Raw genomic sequence first — 18,381 nt, 5'->3', positions numbered from 1 at the left:
TCCCATCCCCTCCTATCTCCCCCTCCCCACCCCATGGACTCTTATCTCCAGTAAACCACCAGAAAACCAGAAGTGGTGCTGTGCCTCAAGTGGTAAAGTGCTCGCCTTGAGCTGAAGAGCTGAGAGACAGCACCGAGGCCCAGCGTTCAAGCCCCATGAGTGAAAAAAAAAGAAGAGCTTGAAGTAGACTGGGGGTGGGGAATCCATGTTTCTGGAATCCTTGGTACATTGTTCTCTTAAGTTTCTCCATCTGTGGAATAAAGATAATAACCGACAGCTTTTATATCCTAGGATCTTTGCAAAAGGCTGGTGCCATAGGCAAGGCAGTCATTATCATTCCCACTTCACAGAAGAGTAAACTGAGAATCCAGAAGTTTACCCAAACATGCCTATTATAGTCTGCAAGATCAAGATTTAAGCTCAGATTTCAACCATTTCCACCTCATTTGTGTATTTTAACACAAACACTGTTACTCTAATTTCTGAGTGAACCTTCTGATCTCCAATTCTTTTTTTTCTTTTAGTGCTAGTTCTTGGGCTTGAACTCAGGGCCTGGGCACTGTCCCTGGGATTGTTTTTGCTCAAGGCTAGCCTTGTTTGGTGGTAAATTGAAGATAAGAATCTCACAGACTTCTGCTTGGGCTGGCTTCAAATTGTGATCCTCAGATCTCAGCCTCCTGAGTAGCTATGATTACAGGTGTAAGCCACCAGTGCCCAGCTAAGATCTTCAATTCTTTTTGAAATCCACAACACCCCCCCCCCCCGTGTTGTGGATAAACTGTCCTTCAGGCAACAGCTTAGAGCTGCCCACTGGTTTTATTGTCAATATAATTTGTTGTTCACATATTTGTCCCTCCTACCAACTGAAGGAAGGTAGCCTCTTGAACTGTCTGTGCTGTGGAACTCAGATGAAAAGAGAAGATACGTGGTGGGGTATAGAGAGAAGACACCAACAGTAGCCACTCAACATACAGCATGTCACACAACTTGTCAGCAATGAGACTAAGATTTGAACTGACATCCAGCCAAGTGGAAATTGTATGCTTTTTTTCCCACATCTGGGAATGTGAAGGGGATGATGGCTTGCCTGACACATATAAAAGTTCAATGGACTTTAGCAGGATTATTGTACCCCAAATCCCATTGGCGTCAGTAGAAAGGTCTTTCCCTGATTAGCAGTCACCTGAGCTAATGACATAGAATCCACTCAAAGAATCTATGCAGGATTAAAAAGACCAGACTGTGAGTATTCTAGATGATTTCCATGCATGAGCTTTCCCTCTATAATTCACACCAAAGCCTGGCAGTCTCGCTCCATTTCTCAGAACAGAATCAGCTGGGAACTAGAGATTAATCAGACTTCATTAATTCTGCAGAATAAACCGTGGCATGTTTACCTGCAACACAGAGGCATTATCATAAATCACCAAAATTAGAGCTCACCTGTTTAAACAGAGGAGCAGCCAGGATTCAGCTGCTGTCAGCAGAAGGTCGTAACACCAATGGCTTCTCAGTGGCTTCTTCCTTTCCAGGGCCTTCCTGTGACCAGCAGGACCAGCTGCACTGTGCTCCAGTTGGATCTTTTACAGAGCCATGAACATCAGCCCAATGGGTTTTTTAGGAGGTAGAGTGTGTATGGTGCATGTGAATTGTTTTAGAATAATGAGGGCTAAGCTCCAGCCCAAAGAAACTAGAGATTTGCAAGTTCTTCATTTGTTCTTTAAACCACAGCTTCTTAAGATAAAGCCTGAATAGAACTTAGAGATTTCCCCAGAATACACATGAGGCCACAAAAGAACTAGTAATTTGCTCAGTCACACAAATTGTTAATAGTAGATCTGGGACAGGAACTAGCGGCCCCTGATTCATAGCTGCTGTGATGCTTTTTCTCTTCAGCTGCTTGGAGATTTGACTTACACTACAATACATTCAAGGTGTTTGCTCACTCCTGAAACAAGAGGACTGCTTAGCTTTGGTTATGGCCTGTGCTTTGCTGCAGTCAGGGTGATAGACGTAGCAGTGAAATGTGCAGCTGTGGCCTTGAGCCTAGGAAGGCTGTACTCTGATGAGCCTTCAAATCCAAGGGGGGCTTGGAGAATCAAGGGGAAGACCCAGATCCACTCCCATCCAGCAGGCTGGCTCCTGCAGACCCATTGACAGGAAGTAGTATAAATATCTCTGTCTCTAAGTAAGACTTTCATGACTATGTATTGTGCAGCCACAGTTGATTCAAGCTCATCCTGAGGACTCATATGCAATTGCTAGGTGTGGAATGATGCATAAGGAGGTAGAGCTTTTGCAGAGTTGAGTTTGGGGCATCGCAAGGAAACTGTCTTAAGATACTGTGGGATCTCAGGAAACTCATCTTCTAAGACCACATTTCCAGAATTTAAAAAAAAAATAAAGAAAGCTTATTTAACATAGGGGGAAGATTGGAATTTGAAATTCTGAGTTTTTCATATTAACTCCTTTGCCCAGAGTGGGGTTTGGATTGCAAAATCCCAGCCACAAAGTTGAGAAAATGTCCCATTTTAACAACACTGAAAATCAATAATGAACATCACAAAGACATTTTCCTTTTCCTTCTTTCTAGCCAAACACATAACTTCCCAGATTTCTTTGCAGCTACTGTGATTTGCAGCCAAGAACAATGGAAGTCGAAGTACCATATACAGCTCCTCAGATGTAGTCTTTAAAAGAGAAAAGACATCCTTTTACCTCCCTTCTTCCTCTTGGTTTGAGTATAGGCATGATAGCTGGAGTTCAAGCAACTATTCTGAACCATGAGTAGGAAATCAGAAATCGTGTATGAAAGACAGGAGCTTGGGTTTTGAAACCTTGGAGTAAGCCCAGAACCACCTGCCCATGGAGTCACCCCTTCGAAGCTTGTTGGAAAAACAAATGCTTGGTGCCCACTCCACATATCCTTGGTAGGAATCTTCAGTGAAGAGCCAGGACTCTGTGTGTGACCAGGCTCTCTGGGTGATACTTAGGTTCACAGATGTTTGAGAGGTATTGATTTGGAGTTTTCCAGAATGTACACCTAACCTGATAACTGATAGTGTGGTCCTGAATTACAGACTTGGTCAAAAACTTGGTGAAGGCTTAAAAGGCAGATGAAATAAAGCCAGGAAGAGAGGCAGAGCCAATAACTGAGTGTCAAGATTTAAAATGATTGTGACAGGGTGGAACACTGGATCAAAGCCAAACAGATGAAATTTAATGGGAACATATAAAAAGCAAATCAAACGTTTTTTTTCTATATTGAAGGAAATATAAAATGTTCAACTCGTTGACTTCTTAAATTAAAAAAGAGGAAATGTAAAATTACATATATAAAATGTAACAAATAAAGCTATAAATCAATCCCAATTATGGCTAGCTAAAGGAAGGAAAGAAAGCAAGGCTTAGGAAAAGAGAGAGAAATGCAACAAAATAAAGAGATCCAGAGTTAAGAACAGAAAGGAAGAGAACTAGGAACCAGTTCAGAATCAGTCCACAGATTCTGAGCTAATTATCTAAATCCAGAAGCAGTTGTAATCACCAGTCATGTTTTATGAAGATTTACTACGCACCAGCTACTATATGGCATATGCTATGCTAATATATCTTCTCAGAAACTCTGTTATTATTATTGGGTTTTTTTTCAGATACACAAACAGAAGCAGGAAGAAGTTAAGTTTTCCAGAACCACATAGCTAGGCTGAGGTAGGAACAGAATCTGAACCTAGATGACTAGACTCAGGGCTGTGAGTCAACCGCCCTGGTACACCCTATCCTCTGGTACTGGCCTACTCTTGTTATGGAAAATATTCTATAGAAATTGCCCTTCATGAAAGTAAGGAAACCCATTACCTGATATAACTGTAAAGACAAACAGAGAGAGACCTAGACAGTTGTCACCACAGACACAGGCACCAGGCTGCTTCTTAAGGCAGGTTTCCTTCAGAGTTACTTGTTTGTGCCAGCAAGGACAAGAAATCATCCTGCCCCATTTCCCCCCTCCCCCCGCTCCACTGCCCAAGCATAGAACACACTGGGATAATACATCATTTCATCCCATCTTATTGTATCATTTAGGGCACATGACACTCTCTGACGTATGAGCCAGCCAAGGCAATGCAATGAGCTAATGGGGATATACAGGTCAGGAGCTACAGATGGAGTCAGGAATGGAGGTACCAGATCAGGTGTCTCTGGTATGCAGAACTGAGGGGCTTTACCCTCTGTGGTTATGATTCTTCTTCTTTCTTCCAAAGAAAGTCAAGTTTTCTTGCTTGTTTTAATTCTATTGAAATAATGAACAGTGTGAAAACCATAAAGCATCCATTAGCACTATGGGTTTGAAACAATAAATCTCTTCTCTTCAATCTTCAATAGCATTACTGTGCATTCAGGAGCCTCATGTGGAAAGGCATTCTGGAGGCATTCTTCACACTGTCCCTTGACAGGTAAAAATGTATCTGTAAGGAGGAGCCACAGGACAGTGGGGGTGTAACAAGCTCTTCAGGAAGCAGGAATTAGCCAGCGTACACTGAGTGTCTAGCTATCAAGATGGACACTACATGCATAATTACTACAAGGAGATATTATCCCCATTTATAAATCAGTAAACATGGAACCAGGAATATTGGGCAACTGACTCAATGTCCTTTGAGTGGCTGAATGGGATTTCAAACTCAATCCACTTCCTTCCACAACCCAAATTCTCCCAGCCATCCATACTTTCTGCTTCAATCCAGGATCATCCATTGCTGAAATGAAGACATTGGACATTGGTGTGTGTATGTATGCCAGTACTATCGCTCTCCCTTAGCTTTTCACTTCAAGTTGGCATTCTACTACTGGAGTCACTGCTCCACTTCCAGCTTTTTGGTGGTTAATTGGAAATAAGTCTCATAGACTTCCCTACCCCAGGCTGGCTTTAAACTACAATACTCAGATCTCAGCCTCTTGATTATCAAGGAATACAGGTGTGAACACCCTACTGCTATTTATTCTCCTATTGTAACAGATGTTTAATTTTTCTGTCTCTTGAACATTTAGTATGTATGAAGAAATGTTTTATATATACAATCTCAATTTATCTCGTTGATAAACCTGAAAGGCAGTTTATTATGGGGAAAGTAATTGCAGGTGATCGAATCCCAAACCAAACTAGGTAAAGCCAAAAGAAGAAAGAACGAGTATTCTATTTACAGATAAATGGGCAAATGGGAAAGCCAGGGCTCAAAAGCTTCAGGCCCAGGTGCATACAGAATTCCCAATGCTATCAACAGGGCTATCTTGCGCTGATCTCTCAACTCTGCTTGTATTAAACTGACTCCCAGACTACCAGCAGGACTCCATCTCTTCTGGTTCCCCCTGGCCACATTCTCCATGTGGTTTCTCTATACACAGCAGACCAGACAGTTATCCAAAAAGCTCAGCCTACCTTTGACTTGGCTGAGCAATCCCAGATGACAGCCAAGGCCCTTTTGTAGTATTATGTGCTATTTGAAAATACTAAAACCTTAGTTTTTTGCTGTTGTTGTTGCTGCTGTTAATGTTGAAATAAGTTGGTAAGTCTGTTTTCAAAATAATTTATGACTTGATGCCAACAGTTCAAATTGTAGAACGTGCAGACTGAAAATATAGACAGGTCAGGGAGTCGTCCTAGAAATGAAAATCATCTATCAGTAAGTTTCTTTTTTTTTTTCAGGTAAGGGGTAGGTTTATTCATTGTTCCGGCTGGCACCAGGCCATCTTGGTCCTCCACGTGGTGGGGAAAGGCCTGGGAAAGAGAGCTGGGAGAGCTGGGAAAGATAGCTGAGAAAGAGAAGAGAAGGAAAGAGCTGAGAAAGAGCTAGAAAAGAGCAGAGAGAGAGCAGAGAGAGCACAGAGAGAGCAGAGAGAGCTAGAAAAGAACAGAGAGAGAGCTAGAAAAGAGAAAATAACTAGAAAAGAGAAGAGCTAGAAAAGAGCAGAGAGAGAGGTAGCCGAGTAAGAACAGCAGCACTCACGTGGTATTCAGGTAAGGGGTAGGTTTATTCAGTAGACCTGCTGGGACCAGGCAAGGTTGGCACTCCATGTGGCTGGGGAAAGCCTGGGAAAGAGAGAGAGCTGGGAAAAGAGAGAGGAAAGAGAGAAGAAAGAGCTAGAAAAGAGCAGAGAGCAGAGAGAGAGCAGAGAAAGCTAGAAAAGAGCAGCGGGAGCATCTATCAGTAAGTTTCTATCACAGAATAAGATTCTAGTTAAAAGTTTTCCAAACCAGGAGCCTGTAGCCATGTCAGATTTAGGCTGAGAGAGGTCTCTCTACCTCAGCACCTCTGGATATTTATGATGAAAATCAATTGAGAGATGATCTGCACAAACCAAATCTAGAACTTGAAATTGACATTTTAAAAACTGATCTACTTTCTCCATTAACAATTGTGAAAGAGAACCCAAGGCTTTCAAACTAGGAATGAAATTTGAAGATGCAGGAGTAAGCTATTCATAACTAGTTCATGCCTCTTGTTACCCCAGAAAAAGGGTGGGGGGGAAACAAGCAGCTATTTCAGTGGTGTGAACTATTTTACCCAAAAAGTTCCCTCATGATTCACAGTTGTTTGAAACCCACTCTGCTTTTTAAAGTTCACCTGAAATGTTTAATTGGTACATCCCTCCTCATTTTTTCTAGTTTCTACTCTCCAAAATTTCTAAGAAGTCTAGAAGGCTTTTGTTGAATATGAGTGCCTACTGTGTATCTGGCGCTGTCCCAGGTACTGGAAAGATAGATAAAGACAAAATATAATCCTGGCCTAAAACGTGCTCACCACCCCATAGGGAAGATGGGTTGCAGGAACAGCCACAACCAGCTGAAAAGAAAGAACACTGAGACACTCTAGAGGCAAAGAGAGGTGGCTCCTCCCATTGTCACCACTGCCTCCAGTCTTCCCAGATAGTGAGTAAGCTGTTATCAGTGATATAGCTGTATCAGGACATTGATAGCAGTGTCTCATGCTGGTATCATTCACAGGACACCACCTTCAACTACAGATGAGCGTACCTCTATATGACAGGATATTAAGTATCAAGTGCATCCTGTCATCTCTCTCATAAGTTATAGCTGAGAACAGATCCTTTGTTCCCCAATCCATAGATCACTTCAAATTTCAATTCCCAGCCCACAGAAAGGGCAGCAGAGCAGAGATGAACATCGCTTCTCTGTTTGTGTTTGCCTCCTTCCTCTGTCTCAACTCTTACTAGCTGAGCAATCATTTCGGCAAAACAGGACCCCACTCTTACAGACAAAATAAGAGATACCTGATCGCCAGGCACCGGTGGCTCACACCTGTAATCCTAGCTACTCAGAAGGCTGACATCTGAGAATCGAGGTTCAAAGCCAGCCCTGGCAGGAAAGTCTTTAAGACTCTTATCTCCAATAAACCACTAGAAAACTGGAGATGGTGCTATGGCTCAAGTGGTAGAGCACTCGCCTTGAGCTGAAGAGCGCAAGGACAGCACCCAAGCCCAGAGTTCAAGCCCGATGACTAACAAAAAGAAAAAAAAAGAGATACCTAGAAGGAAATGATTATTTCTACCGAAAGCTCTGCAAAGAGTGGCAGATGTTGCTCACCATTTTTCTTCACCAAACTCAAGAAAACAACTTGTAAGATTTGGGGATGCTAGATAGGAGAATGGCATGGAGAGCTGTGAGAACAAGGACCAGATCAGAAATGTTCCTAAAGCTGTATTTCCCAACCCTTCCAGGAGGGGGATCCTTGGGTGGGTTTCAGCCTTCCTTCAGTTGAAGAATTCCATGAATAATTGAAGAATGGGGTCTTACCAAAATCACTGTAGTAAAGACAGCACATCAGAGAATGTGCAGGGTACCTCCTGCAGGGCCGCTCTCAGAATCAGTCCTGGTGAGAAAGGTCCTTCTGACAGATAACAAAAGCAGCAGCTACAGCTCCCCTAGCAGAGGTCTCCATAGATCGTTTTCTTCCCATAGGAAACTAGGTATCTATAGGTCACTTCCAAGCTTAGATATTTACCATCCATATTAATATGAGACAGTGACTCTTGGCAATATATCTTTCTCATATTTTTATCTATCTGATTTCAAAGAGCCTCATATGCCAATGGCCACATGCATAATTCTTTCCTAGTTGTGATTTTCTCTCTGGATTTAATTGTAAGTAACTTGAATTTATTGGCTTCAGTGGAAGAACCACACTTGTAACCTCTTTTCCCTGAGCCATTTAGCCCAATTGATAAGATTTTATTGGTGCCACATTTATCAGTTCAGCAGAATTGTGCTTTCAGCTGGTCATCACCACAAGGATAAATTTTAATCATCCTTTGTCACTGAAAGACCTTCACAGTTTTATCTTTTACTGTCAGGAAACTGGGATCTATCTCATCCTGTAATCCTTGAATTCCTGGACCCTTTCTATTCTGATCTCTCTAAGAGCAAGAATTTTTTTCTTATCTTTCCTTTCTCTTTTATGGCACTCATTATGTTCAGCCAAAGCAACTACACATGTAACATTCTGTTTTTCATAACCTCTTTACCTAGAGCTACACATAGTACACTATGTGTATTCTCAGCAACAGCTGATGACAGTTTTGCCAAATGTGTTGCCACAGATAGCGTGAGTTGCTAGTTTTTTTCTACCATCCAATAGTATTTTTGCTTCCTATGCCCCAGAAAGAATGACACATAATTTAGGTTTTGTGCATCTCAATTATTAGTGCCAACTGCTGCATTTCAGCTTATCCTAAGTAACACTGGAGTACAAAATCTTTAAAAGAGGTAGGATTTATTCTGCAGATACTGATACCTTTCACAAATTGGCTATCATTTTTCAATATGTCTGTGTTACTTTTCAGACTGAAGAAGCCAACATTGTCTGTGACATTCTAGCTTCTGACAGAAGAAAATAAGTAAATACTGTACATTTGTTCCTCTCTTTGAATGTTGTCTTTCCCAGAGGTGAGCGCATTAAAGACATGGTCTCCAGGATGTTTCTATCAGGAGGCACTATGGACCCTTAGGTCATAGGGTATGTGTTCTTAAAGGGGAGTGTTGTGGGACCCTGCCTCTTTTGCTCTTGGCTCAAGATGGAAATGTGTTTGTTTCAACTCCACAGTCCCACCATAATTGGATGATAGGCCCAAAGCAATGAGCCGCTAGATCTAGGACTGTAAAGTGCAGAACCAAGCATCAAAATAAGTTTCTTGTCTTTATAAACACTTGCTTAGATATTTTATGATAGTAACATGAAGCTGGCTGATGTGCTCTATTTGAAAATGATGTGTACTTCTGTCTACACCCCGTTGTCCAAACTTGTTCACATCACCAAGTCACTAAAGTGAGTGAAAGATATGCTCCTCTTACAGGAAGGAACAGTGGGAGAATAGGTGCACAGTGAAGGAATGCAGGTATGTTTGAGCAAATAATACAATCTATCAAAAAAAAAAAAAAGGTGCTAGTAAACAGTTGTCCTTCTGGGGGAAGACTTGATTTATAACATTTACTAATTACCTTGGTGTAAATACTCCCACTGTGGCCAGTTTCAAACTGCCAGTAGAATGTCAGCAGATTTAAAATTAGGAAGAAACCTGTCCAATCAGCTATTGTAAGCTAGTGAGAGCAGGCTACAGCACAGTAAATCACCCAATTCTAAGTCAATTATTTATTAAACCAAAGTAGCCTGTGCCTGTCCCATAATGTGAAGCATACCTACAGGCTTCTTGCAGGACATAGCAAGGAAGGAGATTATTACGTGATTCGGCACAAACCTGTCCCAAGCCTAATCAGCCTTGGCAGCAGGGATGAAGAAGAGATGAAGGTTCCAAGTCAAGTCTTCTCATTCTTTGTCATTCTCACATCACTTAGTCAATTCAAGTGGAGAGATAGAATGTGAGACAGAAATAAAATAATCCTTTGCCTCTAAAAATAAGATTCAGCCCCAAGTTCCTCTTTTGTAGAGATTCTTATTAAGGACTTGGCTCTTTTCCAAGGAAAAATAAAAGTAAGAATTCTTCAAGCCCTTTAATTCCAAATTATTTCTGATAGGAGCTACTTGATGAGTATATTTCTCTACCTTTGCATGTTTATAACTTTGCAGCAAAAAGCTTACTTCACATGTCCCAGATTTGGAATTACCTTTTACATTCACAAAGCTTGAGGCATTCCTCCCCCTCCCCCCCCCCCAAGCACTTATTTAAGAGCATTGACATCATCCTTGTAGTAACACTGGGAAAGTTGCTTACATGCTCTGATTTATCCCATCTATATGATGGAACAATAATCCTACCTTGCAAAGCCCTTAGGAAGCTTAAGCATCTGCCATACATAAAACCCAGCAAACTACCTTGCACATGGTGGTCACCCAATAAATAATCACTTCGTTTGCTATGGCTAGAATAATCATGATTATTACAGGAGCATAGTTTTCAAGTGAATGATTTGTGCAAGACCTTATTAAATAGCCACAGAGCGTTTGGCAGGAGTAATTTGGCTGTTGATTTTGAGTACATCTGACAGGAATGACTTTTGCAGCTCCCCTGGAAGCATGGCTGTTACTGCAATTTAACAAAACTCTAGTTGTTAGTGCATCATGTCTATTGGCCTCTAGCTTGGCTCAAATGGCCAGGCCAGGAAAAAGACTGAATGCTTTGCCTCAGGGAAAATGTGGAAGACTCTGTGTCTCATCCCTAGAGGGAAGAAAGAACTTACTCAGCCATGTTGCATTGTTCATACTGACCGTGACCTAAGAAAGCAGGAAATACCACTGCTGACTCCACGGTAATTCTGGAGGTTCTGGGAGGCCATTGGACACAGGTGGCCGCCATACCAGCTACCTGCTTCGAAGGGTCCTAGAATAGACATTGCAGAGGTATGATGATCAGCACTAAGTGTTTCCTTGGAGACAATGTGTTCAGAATAACCAAGACTTTATTAAACATCTTAACTTAGAAAATAACAGTGAGGAAGATGTTGCTGCTGATAGCAATAATAGAAAAAATGGTGAACACTGCATGGGACTTGGTATTCCATTATTCTGGTTGTGTGTGTGTGTGTGTGTGTGTGTGTGTGTGTGTGTGTGTGTGTGTGTGTGTGTGTGTGTGTGTGTGTGTGTGTATGTGCTTGTTTCTAAGTTATCAGCTTTTGAAACTGCATATAACATTATCATCAAAGGTATAATTAGTCATTTAAATTGCCAAAGTACACAGAAACATGCCTTGTACATGTCACTCTGGACTGCTGTCTATGTTTATGAAGGCTGAATGCTATACATCCCAGAAGATGCTATTCACATGGACTGTCAAGCCAATACCTCCCCTAGGTATTGTACAGTGCATCATGTACATACTGCTGCCTCATTCCAGCCTATCAGTCCTAAGAGGTTATGATAGCAGAAGAACTCATTCACAGAGGCCATCCTCTGACTGAGCTGGTCTGGCTAGTTGGCAGACATGACTCTTCAATCCTCCATATCTCCACTTCCTCCTTGTTTGTTCACCATCCTCCCCTGCAAGTTCTTGTTCTGGAAAAGATGTTGACTCTCCCCACAGGAGAGTGCAAACCAATTAGGAGTGTGCTTCTAACTGTTGAAGCCCTGAAAGCTCCCGGACCCTCTCAGTCAGTCATCCTCAAGCAAGAGGTTCCCTAAGTGGTAGTCATACAGGTGCATGCACGTGCACACTTTTCAAGGCTTGCCTTTTAAATATCAAGAGGTAACTTTGGTTTCCACTAAGTATTGATGTCACAAATTCAAAAACATTTTCCTATTTTCAAAAAAAAAAAAGAAGAAAGTGAAGAAGGGTGACAACGAGGGGAAGGAGGAGGACAGTGTTGAGTGGAGGTAGGTGGGGGGGGGGGGAGGGAGGGAGAACAAGGACAGAAGGACTAATGGAGAGGCCCTAGCCGATCTTTCAGATCCCAAAGGCCACTTTTAAACATTTCATGTTTACATGCTCAACACTTATATCCCAAAACCTTATCATTACACTTCTATTATGGATAAATGATTCTGCAAAAAGGGAGAAAAATATGGCTAGCACTTAGCCTGACTTGTGCATATTCATTGCATGTAATGTAATCACATTTCTTCATGTTAGCACAAGTGGAGCACTGATTCCTCGGATAAAATATACAAGAGGACTTTGGTTGTGACAAAACAGGCAAGGGGAAGAGGTAATGTAAAAGCAGCCACTGTCATCAACACTACCACATCACAGCCACAGACGCGCAATAAATACCTCACGCCATAGTTGCCAAGACAGTGACCATGGAATTGAATTCTGACTTGACAAATGACTAACAATGAGACCATGGCCCAATCCTTACCACTCCCCCTTAAGCTTTGGTTTCCTTACCTGCAGAATGTGGGCAGCAATTCCTGTGGTAGAAGGTCACTGGGTATTGACTTAATATAGGGAAACTATTAGCTATAGTCCCTGACACATGGCGGATTTGTAATGCCTCATTACTACCCTTTCATTCATTCATTTTAACTACCTACTATACTTTGTATAATGTTTGTCACAGCTTTGTAAAGAACCAAAGAAATATACCTTTTTCCCTTTATGGAGGTTACAATAAATGAATTCATTCGGTAACAATTATAGAATGTGTATTGTGTGTCAGATAGTCTGGCTGTGCCAGAGTTCCTTGAAGAAATGAGATAATCCAAGGTCCTTTGACCTCTAGGAGATCACATTCAAGTAGAAGAGAAAAGACAAAGCATCCATGAAGTATTCACAACAGAGTCAGAAGAGCTACACTAGAGAAACACAATGTGGGCTGCTCTATCAGATGTAGAATTCAGAGAAGACATCACCAGAGTAGAGGTGTCAGAATACACAGAGAATTCTGTATGCACAAAAACCAGGCTTCGAGAGAAGCTGCACACTGTCAGCATCCACAGAACAAAACAGCCTTGTAAAAACAGATTACATGGCTGAAAAAAAAAAAAAACTGGCTGAGAATAGAGCATAAAAAAGCCAAGGAAGAAGTTTAGTCTTTCCCAAAGAGTTAAGGAAGTCACTTGGATTTTTTAAGCTGGTTGGTGACATACACCATTTCTACCTGTCACAGTGTCCCTCTGGAATCTGGGGTGTGGGGAATCTTAGCTAGACAGGCCCAAGTTGAGGGAGAAAGACCAGTCAGGAAGTTTAACAAAGTCTAGAGGAGAGAGCATTAGCATTCCCACCAAGACCATGACCTGGTGTCTGACCTTGATCTTAGAAAAGGAAGCCTTTAAGACCAAGTGGAGACTGTGAAAAACTGAGATTGACTCTGGGCTTATGTTTGCCTTGAGGATGGTGAGTACCAATACAGAGTTAACCAGCACATTAAGAAGAAAACAATTCTAGATACTAAAGTGCCATAGTGCTTTACATAACAGCACAAAGTTAGACAACAGGACACACCAAACCAGTTCATCCTAACTGGACACTAGTATCAATATTCCTCTATATAATCTTCCTTTTAGGGCAGACAGTATCCGCAATACACCTTGGGCCATTTGTCTATTGCCTCAAATCTCTGATCCCAAGTCCACAGTGTGAGCTGCTCCTCACAGGCCTTCTGCTCTGTATCTTGTGGTACTGCCAAAGTCTTTTCTCACTGTACTTGTGTGACTGTGTGATTCCCGGTGCATTTTAGAGTAGCCCAAGATTTATTAGGAATTCTTAACTACCCCAATGTCTTTCAGATGTATAAACAAGGAGAAGTCTGCCCCCAAACCCTTGTAAATGGGCAGGGGGCCCATTCAGCCCTTCACTAGCTAACTGTGGTGTATGTGGTACTGAGGAAGAAGCCAGACAGCCCAAAGGGAAGTAGATATGTTTCCTTCCATAAGAGTGTTTTACAGTGTGACAAGGACGGCAAATAAATCAAACCTTAAAGGAACAGGTACTGAGTGATACATTGGAGTACACAAACAGTATCCCCTCCGGGGAAGTTCAGAAACTGCCTTTTGTTGGTGATGGTGACTAAACTTTTCCACGTGTAACTAAACTTTTCCACGTGTAAACATAGTAACAAGAAGCTCCAGGTCCCCCATAATGTATAGGTAACTGGGGAAAAGTGAATTCCGGTGAATCAACATTTTTTCTAGGAAAGAAAGCCTTCCCAAGGAAGGAAACAGGAGCGTGTGAGCCCGGGCTGGGCAGGTGTCAGTTCGGACACGTGGGCAGCTGGGCCGTTCCTCACGACTGGGTGTCCAGCCCTTCCCTCTAACGGAGCTCTCAATCACCTCCAGCAGAGATGGTGCTCGCTACACGGCGGCCGGAAAGCGAGCGGCCTTCTCGAAAGTTACCATGGCCATGCAGCCCCCCACCCCCGTCCCGGAGCTGGCCAACTCTGCAGGGGTGAGAGGGGCACCCCGCAGATGCCACGGCCTGACGCTCTTTACGGGGGGCTTCTCCTGGAATAGGGGGTGTGAGGCACAAAGGGCATCCAACTTGAATCCTGGAGCTCAGTCACACTTCCTGACCTTGGCAGGGTCATTCCATGGTTTACTCGTGAGTCTCGCGTCCCCATTTGCACGAATCAGAGGTGGTGGCCCCGTGTAATAAGTGGGATTTAGGGTCCACAACGCGCCCCGTGGGGGTTCTCCCAAGCTCTCTTTCATCTTCCGGAGACCTTCCGTTCCGAGGGTTCGGGGCACCCGCCGGGCTCGGGGCGGGCCGGTTCTACCCGACGGCTGCCCCGGTTTGTAAGCGCCTAGGCCCCCCACCCAAGACGGGACCCCCTCCCCCCGCCCGTAACTACCGCCCCCTGTGCTCCCTTCCCCGCCTGCCTGCCGCCCCCTGCCCCTCCTCTCCCTCTCCCGACCGCCGCCCCCTCCGTCTCCTCCTCCCCTTGTTCCCGAACCTCGGGGAACCCGACACGCCCCCTCCGGCCACCGAGCATGCTCAGTCTCTCCGCGGGACTTTTCTCCCTGTCTCGGGAAATTTTTCTCGCCGCCCCGGAAGCCGAGCGCACCCCGCCCCCCGACACCTACTCACCGGATTGGCCGAATTCCGGGAGGCGGTGAAGGCGAGGAGCCCCCAGCGGGGGGAGGAGGAGGAGGGGGGGGGAGGAGCTTAGATTCCCCCCCAACCCTCCCGCTCTCCGGTCGCACGCGCTGCGAGCAGCGTGCGTACGTGCGTGCGCGCGCGCGCGCGTGCGAGTGAGCACGTGAGGCCCGGAACGTGCAGAGTGGGCGGTAACAGGAAATGGGACGCGAGGGGCGGAGGCTGCCGTTGCCATGGCAGTGACGTCAGGCGTCGGGGAACGAACCCGGCCCTTCCCCACGCGCGCGCGTGCGCGTGCTCACACACACACACACACACACACACACACACATTTGCACACGCGCGCGCACGGCCGCTCTTCCCCAGACACACTGGAGGGAAAGGTCAAACTAAAGGCGAGGGCGCCGAGAGACCGGAGGGGGCCGGCGCCGCGCCGCGCGCCATGACGGACGCGGCCGAGGCGGTTTCCCCTCAGCCGCCGCCGAACGCCGACTCCCGCCGCTCCCCGCGCCCCCGCCCCGCGCGCCCCGGCCCCCCCTCCCCCGGCGCCCCTCGCCCGGCTCCCGCGCGTTACCGCGACCCCCTCCCCGGCGGCTCCGGGCGCGCGGCGGGCCCAGGGCGCGCGCGGGGCGCGAGAGGCGGGCGCGGCGGCGGGAGGGCTGGCGGCGGCCTCCGCGCCGACCTCGACTCCCGCCCGGTCCCGGGCGAGTGCGGCCAGGTGAGTGCGGCGGGAGCGGGGCGCGGCGCGGCGGGACGGGGCGGGAGGCGCGGCGCCCGGGCCCCCGAGCCTTCCGGGGCGCTGACAGGCGCGGCGGCCGCGGCCGCTGGGGGCGTCGCGGGCCGGCTGTGGGGGGCGCTGCGGGGCCCGCGCCCCTCGGGGAGGGGGGGCCGGCGGGGCGACCCGCGGGGACCGAGGCAGGTGGGGCCCCGAAAGGGCGCTCGACGCGCCGCCGGGCAGCGAGGAAACTCTGTCCCTGGGAGCCGGCGCCCGCGGAGCCCGGGCCGCCCATCCGGATTGTCACCGCCAAACTCCGGGGAAGCCACCGGCTGGACGGGACGGGCGGCGGGGGCCGCGGGGACGGGGCCGGCGAGGCCGTGCCAGCGGGCAGATGGCGACGGGACTCATTCTTTCTCTTTTTCCTTTTTGTAAGTTACTTGGCGGAGGGGGAGCGGCTGGGATGGCCCCGAGTTCTTCTTCCGTGCGTGCGGGAAATAGGTTAGTGTTGCACACCACCGAGTTGATGCCCCGTGCACTTGAAAACCGAAAAGGCAGAACTCTAGCGCTTCTGGAACAAGGTAACGTTCGTGTGGCAAGTTTCAGGTGTCAGGCTTCGGTGTTCCTGGGGGAGAAGTAGGAAGAGGACACCGAAGTACTTGATAGGCTCGAGAAGTCTTCGTGGTTGGGAGGCTTGGGAGTCAGGATTGCCAGGGTTGCATAGTCACACTGACTGACCCAGTGCCACCCACCAGTTTAGAGCTTTCCTGAAAGTAACTTCGAAGACTTTCACAGCCCAGTGCTTTTCGGGTTGTCAATAATCCGTGCTTTCGCTTTTTATTTCTTCTTCTTCTTTTTTTTTTAAATTTGTTGTTGTTAAACCCCTCTAATTTTCCAAGATGGTATTGTGAGCTTGTATGCTGCCTACTGACCAAATGTTCGAGTGCCTTGTCTATAGTTACTGACACGGCCCTCCACGAAATCACCATGAGATTTACAGGCATACTTCTGACCTCTTAGGTCTTTATATTTGAGTGTTGTTTGGAAATTTCCAATGTAATGGAAGATTTCAGTTGACAGGGAATTTTTCCAGCATATGTCTGGCATAAATAGGTGCCAAGTGAAAAACTCTGTTTTTTAAAGTTTAAAACTCATCCAAGAAAACTTCCTGGTTTGTGAAAGGTGCAGATTGTGGTGGTGAAGGAAATGCCTGAAGGACAAGAGAGTTTGGTGTCACCTGACAAACTTGCTTCTCATCTATTAACATTTCTATGTGTGGGAACTATTTTTTTTTCTGTTGGTTGGGGATCTTTGGTTGCTCATCACTTTGAAAAAGTTCTCAGCAGAGAACTCTCATGCTGAAATTGAGTCCTGTGGCATGTAGCCTGGGAGTAGAAGGTTTTCAGTGCTTGCACTGATGTAGGGGGAAGATTAATTGGGGATCTTGTTCATTCTGTCCCATTGTCTTGTTAGGTCTCTGACATCTTGCTTCCATTAACCATTACTGACATTTTTCCATAAGTGACCTTGTAATAAGGTACTCAATTATTACAAACATTATTTCCTGTAAAAAAGAAATAAAATGTTAACATTTGTTTTTCTTTCTGCCTCTTCTCTGCTTACAGAGAACTGTAGGAATGAGCAAATGGCACTTACCTCAGCATATCTCCCTCCACAGGTCTTGCTGACCTTGGTGGCATCGCAGAGGTCACGTGGTCATGGCGATAAACAGTTCTCAAACATTTTACTTCAAGTGATAAAAGACTCATGGGAAAGTGACTTGAGATGTGCATGTCTGATTTTTAAAATCATTCTTATTAAGCATTTAGTTGGATCATTTCTTCCCCTGCCAAAATTGACTTTTTTGGAAATGGACACATTTCTATTTTATACCTTTAAAAATTTTTATTTTTCCACTTTTCTAATGAGTATTGTTTGTATATTCTACCACAGATAAACAGTTGTTTAGAGATGACATTATTAGAGCTTGCTTGAAGGAAAATAGGGAGAAGAAAAACATAGTAATACTAAGGTGCTATTTTGCTTTTATGTTTGTGCCTTAGGAAAGCAGCCATTCTCCACTTTAAGAAATTTGATATTTAAAAATTTTAAGAAGCCTGGTGCTGATGGCTCCTTCTTTGATCCTGGCTACTCAGGAAACAAATTTAAGGACCTCAGTTCAAAACCATCTCGGGCAGGAAAGTCTTGACTCTTGTTTCCACTGAACTACCTAAAGCCAGAAGTGGAGCCGTGGTACAAGGGGTAGAGTGCTAGCCTTGAGCAAAAGAAGCTCAGGGATGGCACCCAGGCCACTGGCACCAAAAAAAAAAAAAGCTTACGATTACAAAATAAGCTTACTAGTGATTAAGTATATGAGAATTTAAGTTAAAGCCACCATAGTCTGACATTTTTACTTGTTAATGCTTTAACTCTGTTTGTCATCTCATTTATGATGTCCAATTTAAGAAGTACATCAGTTGAAATCTAGTTAAAATACTTTTCACCACTGAGTACATTTTATGATCAGGTTTGTTGGGAACCCCATCTAAGATATAGCTACTAAGGTATCAAAGGCACCTTGTGGTCAGACACTCTTACTAATATGATGGTCCTGTAGCAAAGGCCAACAAGTGGTTATACCTAGACTTCAGTAAAGTCAAATAAAAAGC

General features: G+C 45.0%; 1 protein-coding gene across 2 annotated transcripts in view; it reads left to right on the top strand.

The window, feature by feature from the left end:
• The first annotated feature begins 15,627 nt into the window (after positions 1-15,627).
• The window catches only part of Zfat (zinc finger and AT-hook domain containing), a 243,152-nt gene continuing 240,398 nt past the window's right edge, over positions 15,628-18,381 (top strand). The window contains exons 1-2 of one of the 2 annotated variants that reach the window (XM_069991451.1): positions 15,628-15,715; positions 16,149-16,293. The gene's annotated coding sequence lies outside the window, so the exon portion shown is untranslated. Of the gene's footprint in view, positions 15,716-15,943; positions 16,294-18,381 lie in introns of those variants that run through there. The other variant, XM_069991452.1, reaches the window with a different exon arrangement.

This window comes from Dipodomys merriami, unplaced genomic scaffold, assembly GCF_024711535.1.
Source record: "Dipodomys merriami isolate MVZ:Mamm:240054 unplaced genomic scaffold, mDipMer1.0.p SCAF_4, whole genome shotgun sequence".
In the NCBI taxonomy this organism is placed as follows: Eukaryota; Metazoa; Chordata; class Mammalia; order Rodentia; family Heteromyidae; genus Dipodomys; species Dipodomys merriami.
This window is presented reverse-complemented; position numbering and strand designations above follow the sequence as displayed.